We start from the raw sequence: 7,172 nt of genomic DNA on the forward strand, positions 1-7,172 counted from the left end.
TTGTTTTCACTTAGTTTAATTAGTAGGTTGAGTTGTTTTTCATCCACTTAATTTAGTGTTGCATTTTAATGGCTTTAATTGTGTTTGGATATTTATCTATTGTAGTGTTCAATTTACTTTTTCCGTTCACTATGTTGTCTATTTTGTTTGGTTTCTTTACCTTCTTGCATTTCCATTTTCCTCACTTGGTTTAGAGATAGTTTGGTCTCAATGTAGAATCGTTCGGTTATCTGTGGGACCGTTCGGTCTTCGTGCTTTGTCCATTTATTTCAATGTTTTCATGTTTGGTTGCTTTTAATTTTCAGTTTTAATTTAATTTAATTTTCCTTGCATAAACCTTTCACAACCCCCCCTCCCACTTCGTGTTAGACCTAAGACTCGAACCACATTTGGTCCTTGAGAGACGACCTAGGAGTCACTTCCTAGCTATACTGCATTTCTTATATGCAATCAAATTTGTATGGGTTGCGACACCCATCACACTACATCATAACTAGAAATTCTTACATGTTGGCTTCTTATAATCCTAAATCATTATTATCATTCAACTTTTACAAAGGAAAAAAGGTGATCAAAGTAGATGTTGATAAGTCATCCTTACTCCTTTAAGATCCATGTATCTAACCAACTTGAAAGTAAATCAAGTACCCTATATAGAAAGTTCTAAAAACCTTAACTTGGTATGAATTACATTTGCTCACCAAATTCAAGTTCAGGAGTGCTCACGCCAATGGACTTCTACCATAAGAAAAGCCCATTTTTATGCTATAAGCATTCCTCTATCCAATTTCATCATAGTTGCTGAAATTTGTTTCAATCCCTTTTCAACAAAGGTTAGCACTAACTAACATCTTTATTTCTATATTGTTGCGTATGAAACTTCTTTCATTATGGTGTTTCCTAAATATTTTTTCTGTTATTCCCTAAGTTGTGCATATCTTCAAATTCTTTGCGAACATACATCTTAAGCAAAATTTGGATGTCTTTAATGCCCTTCTCTATTCTTTTATTTTCAAACATGATCAAGCCTCACGAGAAACTAGAAAATGGAATGACATCACTGCATTAAGGATTGTGAAGATTTCTCTGAGTTGACGATGATGACAAAAATGCTTAATCAAAGTGTTAGACAAACTTGGTCTTTGGATCAATCCCGTTTGACAAGTTCTTTTTGTCTTTGAATATGTTCAACATTGCATCACACCCAAAATGTCTTATGTGCTAGTTGTTGATCATCATTAATCATACTTACCATTCAAGTTTTACAAAGATAAAAGGTTATCAATACATATGTTTATGAGTCATCCATACTTCTTAAAACAAGCATAAAACATTATGGTTAAATAGAACTATGATATTTTAAAAAACTTTTCAAAATTTTTCATCTTCAAAAATATGAACAAATGAAGTTTGAAGTTTTTTTTTCTTAAAAGATATGTTTAATAAAGCTCATTAGATGCAACTTCAACAACAAACACCACATGAATAAAACTTCATTTTAAAGAAAACACTATATAAATGTGTCTTTCATCTTTTTTCTAAATGTCATGTGACCTATTATAACTTTTTCATGTTTATGAATGTAAACCTTTTTCTCATCATGTTTTGTCACCATCCACCCTTTAAGTACCATGATAGTGGTCTCTTTCTTATGGTTATGTAAATTTACAATAATAAAATTTATTTTTAGGCATCTAAATAGACTTACGTAATTTTCTATTAGCTTTTAGGGTTTAAATGTACCTCATTTTTTAGGAATAAGCTAACCTATAATTAGTATTTTAGTTTCTAAGACTCTCATTCAATTGTTTCTCTAATATTTATTTTTTACTCAAAGTATTTTTTTTTTAAGAAAAACAACCAATGTAGTCCTTGATAAAATAGAGTAGAGTAAAATTGATCTAAACATGTTATATTAACATCACAATAACACATTCAGATGAAGAACAATGGAATCAAGAATGAAAGAATAATGTGCAATAATGTGTGTACCTCCTGTCATTGCAATTCTTTGTAATTCCAACACAGAGACAACTTTGTTTTTTAAACCTTAACTCACTCAAATTCGATGGTGTGTTTTTTCTGAATAAAGGAGTAGGCTTAGTGATTAAAACTAAGAGTAACCCATTCCCTTTATATAAAGTTTGACCATCATAGGTTCAAAAATAATGGGTTGGGCTTTACCTTCAAACAATATAATAATTGTTCCATAACTTCTATGCAGTTAAAAAGGATAAAAAATAATGACTTAATGGACCACTTTATGTTCCTTAAAAATAAGAACTGAAAATGCTATAATATTTATTTTATATTTAAGATAATGTTAACATGCTCCCACTTGATCCATTTATCCAATTATTAACCACAATAAGTGATAGAATATATACGAGTCATGGCGATAGGTCCTCTGATAGTGAGTGTTATCTTCCATGTACCACAATATATATTTCTATTAACATTAACTCTCCACTTAATGCATAAACCATATGTTTATGCTAGATCAAAACTAAATGATATATTCTCAAAATAAATGTCCACAAAACATATGAGAAAAACATCAAACTGAATAAGAGTTTCATTGAAAAATAACAAATGTACTGATAATGAAATTACATCATGGAACCAAGTCCCATTCGTACTACATGATCCTTAAAATTCTTTGGTGGCACGCTGATGAGTCGATATTTTATTGATTTCACTTAGTTTATTGTGCTAGAATTAATCAGGGAATTGTGCTTAAATGTCCGGTATTTTCCCGTTTCTGCTAATTGTGCTTAATTTGACCGGAAATTCGAATTTTAATTAATTTGAATTTTCTGAGCTAATTATTTGCATTATTATTTTCAGGGAAAATTTTGGAAATATAATTTTGGACATATTGAGAGTTGTCACACAATTCAAAACTCTCCACAAAACAAGTGTGCTCAAGAAGGAGGGCACTATGGTCATTTTATTCTTGGGCTTATGAAAAGAGGGTGCAAACATTGAATTTGGGGGTGACATCTAGCAGGCAATGGGGCCATGGCAATCAATTTTGGAAATCCTAGGAGGTGCACACAGAATAGAGGAGCAGCTGCCAGCGTGCTGTTACAAACCAATATGGCAATTGGTTTTTGGGTTTTTAAGAAAAGAAGAATTGTTGAATGCAAGGGGGCTGCAGCATGCTGCTTTCAACAGGTTACAAAAAGAAAAAGAAGACGAAGAAAGTGCATCACGCACACTCACGAACTCAATAGGAAAGGAAAACAACTTCATTCCATCAACTGCAGCAACTGTCATAGCTCAAGCGCACGACAACTTTACTCCAGCAATGCTACACGGCCCACTCGTCATCACGGTCTAGCAAACATCACAAGTCTGGCCTCCACGCTTGGCAGAAATATTTGTGCGTCCAGCAGCCCTCTTCAACGGACAGCACCTCCATGCTCGCCTCATCCATTTCTTACGTTAGAAAAGTCAAGCAACCAGCTCCAACTTCACCTTGCAGCAACGTTCAAGCCCATGTGCCAACTCCACATCCAATAAGAATCACGCAGTAGCCCACTTAGTGCTTAGAGAGGCTCCAGCTTCAACAGAAATCCAAAAAGACTTCAGGTCCAGCTATTTGTAGCACACGGTCCAACAAAAGAAGCAGGTCCAGCAGAAGCAAGGCTTCACGTGTGCAGGTGACATCCAGCAAGTGCAGCTTGCATTTTTAGCAACTAGGAAACACCCATCCAGCCTTCACGTCTCCAAGGAATTCAGCATCCCATCAAGGTCCACGATGCAGCGGGTGATATCCAGTAGCTTCAGCGGTGCGTACAGCAGCAGGTCCATACCTTCACACTCCACCAGACCACACTCCTGCAGCATCCAATACGCATCCGGCCTCCACGCTGCTTCACTTGAGCTTGGAGAGATGTGTGCTTGAATTGGAGCTCACGGTCCAGGTCTTCACAGCAACGTCCTGCAGCTTCATGGCCACGGCCCAACATGTTTCTTCATCAGCAAAGCCCGTGAGGAATGGTAGGTTCTTGGTGAAAGTTTCACGAGCATCTAGCAAGCAAAGATGACGGCCCATGGCAGCAACACTTCCACATTCCAGCTTTTGAGAAGGTGCAACAAGCACACGGTCCATCAGCCTACACACCTTCACTGGTCAGCTTGTGCAGCACGTGAAGGAGCTCAAGCAATGGGCTTGGAGAAGGCTACAGCAACGTCCAACTGAAGGAAATGGTGTCACAAGCAGCAGCTTGGAATTAGCAGCCCAGCTGTCCGGTCCAACCGTGAATTTAATGGACACAACCCCATCCAGCTGCTTTCAGCGTATTATAAGGAGGTGCAGCAACTCCTGCAGTTGGGAGAGGTGTAAATAGCAACTTCAGGGGCCACGCTGTAATTTTATGTAGGACACTGTTACATAGGAGAAGGGTATTGCTGCATAAAAAGAAAGAGCCGACACACACAAAAAAGGAGGATATTCTTGGGAGAAGTCGTCACACAAAAGGGAGAGGATTTTTCATCACTTAGTGATTATGGATGGCGACATTACTTGAAGGAGGAGGAAGAACACAGCTGCATGGCTTTATTTGTAGGAGGCAATTAAGTTTGGAAAGAGAGCACACGGTGTCCTATTAGGAGAAACGTTTTGGAATTATTATTTAATATTACTACGCTGCTTGCATTTTGATTCAGCCTACTCACTTGCATCACTTAACTGTTCACACTTTTTGTTGGGCCGTTACCGGGGACCAACGGTTTGGTCTTGGGTCTTTTGTTGTGTTTGTGTGTGTTGTATTTTTTCTCGTGTTGTGAGTGTGTTGTTCCGTTTTGTGTGTCATGTCATGTGGTTTGAGTGTGTGTGTGTGTGTCTATGTATTTGTGTGTGTGATGTGTGTGTATTATATGTGTTTGTGTGGGTGGGTGTGTGTCTATGTTTGTGGGGGTGTATGTGTGTGTTTGTGTTTGAGTGTTTGTGCATGTATGTGTATGTGTGTGCGTGCGCGTGTGTGTGAATGTGTGTTGTGTGTGCATGTTTGTGTGAGTGTGTGTGTGTGTGTGTTTGTGTGGGTAATATGTGTGTGTGTGAGTATGTTTGTGTCTGTGTTTATATTATTACGTGTGTTTGTGTATGTGTTTGTGTGTGTGCGTATGTGTAATATGTGTGTTTGTGTATATATTATATGTGTGTTTAGGTGTATGTGTGTGTATCTATGTGTGCATGTGTGTGTGAAGGGGGGTTTGTGTATACGTCTGTGTTTTTTTTTTTTTGTGTTTGTGTGAGTGTTTGTTTGTTTGTGTGTATAAGAGTGTTTGTGTGTGTAATGTGTGGGGGGTTTGTGTAGGTTTTTTTTTTTTTTTTGTGTTTGTGTGAGTGTTTGTTTGTTTGTGTGTATAAGAGTGTTTGTGTGTGTAATGTGTGGGGGGTTTGTGTAGGTATATGTTTATACGATTATTTGTGTGTGTGTGTATGTGTGTAATGTATGTGTCTGTATGTGTGTGTGTGTGTCAGTTTGTGTGTGTAATATGTGTGTGTGTGTGTATCGTATGCATTTTCTTATTTCTATGTTGCATCCTATTTGATTAAAGATTATTTTGTAAAGGGAATATGCACAAGGTTGTCACGTCGTCCAGAGGAAAAGAGAGCTAGGTTTTCTTATAATTTTTCTTGTCTTTGAATCATTTTATATTATATATTGAACATTGTTTTCGATGTTGGATGAATTTTTATTTTTCTTCACCAATTTAATTTACTGCTCCATTTACTTTAGTTGTAGATGTCGTTGGGCTCTTTGATTTAATGACTAATTTTCATTTTGTTTTGTTTAATATTTTCTTTTATTTTAATGTTTTCAATTATGTTTGGTTGTATTTAATTTCCAGTTTTAATTTAATTTAATTTTCCTTGCAAGAACATTTTCAAACCCCTCCCCCTTCGCGTTTGACCTGATTCTCGAACCGCAATTGGTCCTTGAGAGACGACCTAGGAGTCATTTCCTAGTACTATACTGCATTCTTTTATGCACATTAAATTTTGCATGAGCGGCAACACCTATCAAAATTTTGGCGCCGTTGCCGGGGACCAACGGTTCGGTCTTGGGTCTTTTGTTGTGTTTGTGTGTGTTGTATTTTTTCTCGTGTTGTGAGTGTGTTGTTCCGTTTTGTGTGTCGTGTCATGTGTGTTGCATTTAGATAGCTTTAGTTGCATATTTTCATTCCATTCTTCTTTTCCCCCTTTTTCTTCTACATGTCTACCTATTTTGATTTTGTTAATAATGTTTCTTCTGCCTATGTCATGACTTTGATTCTCCTTCTGAATCTAACTCTGATATTGCTTCTCATGCATATTCTGTTGATTTCTATGTTGAGAACAATATGACTCATCCTCCTATTCCTGAGAGTGCTCCTAGGGAGCTAGCTTCACTTAATGAGGATGATGTTCATTGCGTTCTCACCTCTGGACTGATACGTTTGCTGCTTAAGTTTCATGGTCTTGCAGGTGAATGCCCATATAAACATTTGGAGGAATTCCACATCATTTGCTCTTCAATGACGCCTCCACATGTCCCGGTTGATCACATGTTCTTAAGGGCATTTCCACACTCATTACAAGAAGCAGTAAGGAATTGGTTGTATTCTCTTCCTCCAGGATCCATCACCTNTTGGGAAGATCTTGAGCAACTGTTCTTGGATAAATTCTTCCCTGCTCAGCATGGCTACAACAACGATCCTGGATGGAATGACCCTAGCTTGGGATGGTATGATGCTCTAGAGCAATATCAACCATTCCAGAATTCTTGTGTGCCTTCTTCCCCTGTCCAGGAACCACAGCAGTTGCAGTTTGAGAGAAATTGTTTCACTTCATATAATAAACCCTTATCGTTGGTTGCAAGCAAAATATCATCCACATATACAAGGAAACAAATAGTACTCTCACTAACCTTTTGGTATATACATTGATCCATGGCATTTTCTTCAAAACCGAATGAAGTGATAACATCATGAAATTTTAGATACCATTGGCAGGAGGCTTGTTTTAATCCATAGATGGATTTATTAAGCTTGCAAACTAAATGCTCATTGTCTTTAGAAGAGAATCCTTCAGGTTGTTTCGTGTAAACCTCTTCTTCCAGATGACCATTAAGGAATGTTGTTTTCACATCCATTTGATGTAACTCAAAATGAAAATGAGA

The sequence above is a fragment of the Vigna radiata genome, chromosome 8 (assembly GCF_000741045.1).
Source record: "Vigna radiata var. radiata cultivar VC1973A chromosome 8, Vradiata_ver6, whole genome shotgun sequence".
NCBI lineage: Eukaryota > Viridiplantae > Streptophyta > Magnoliopsida > Fabales > Fabaceae > Vigna > Vigna radiata.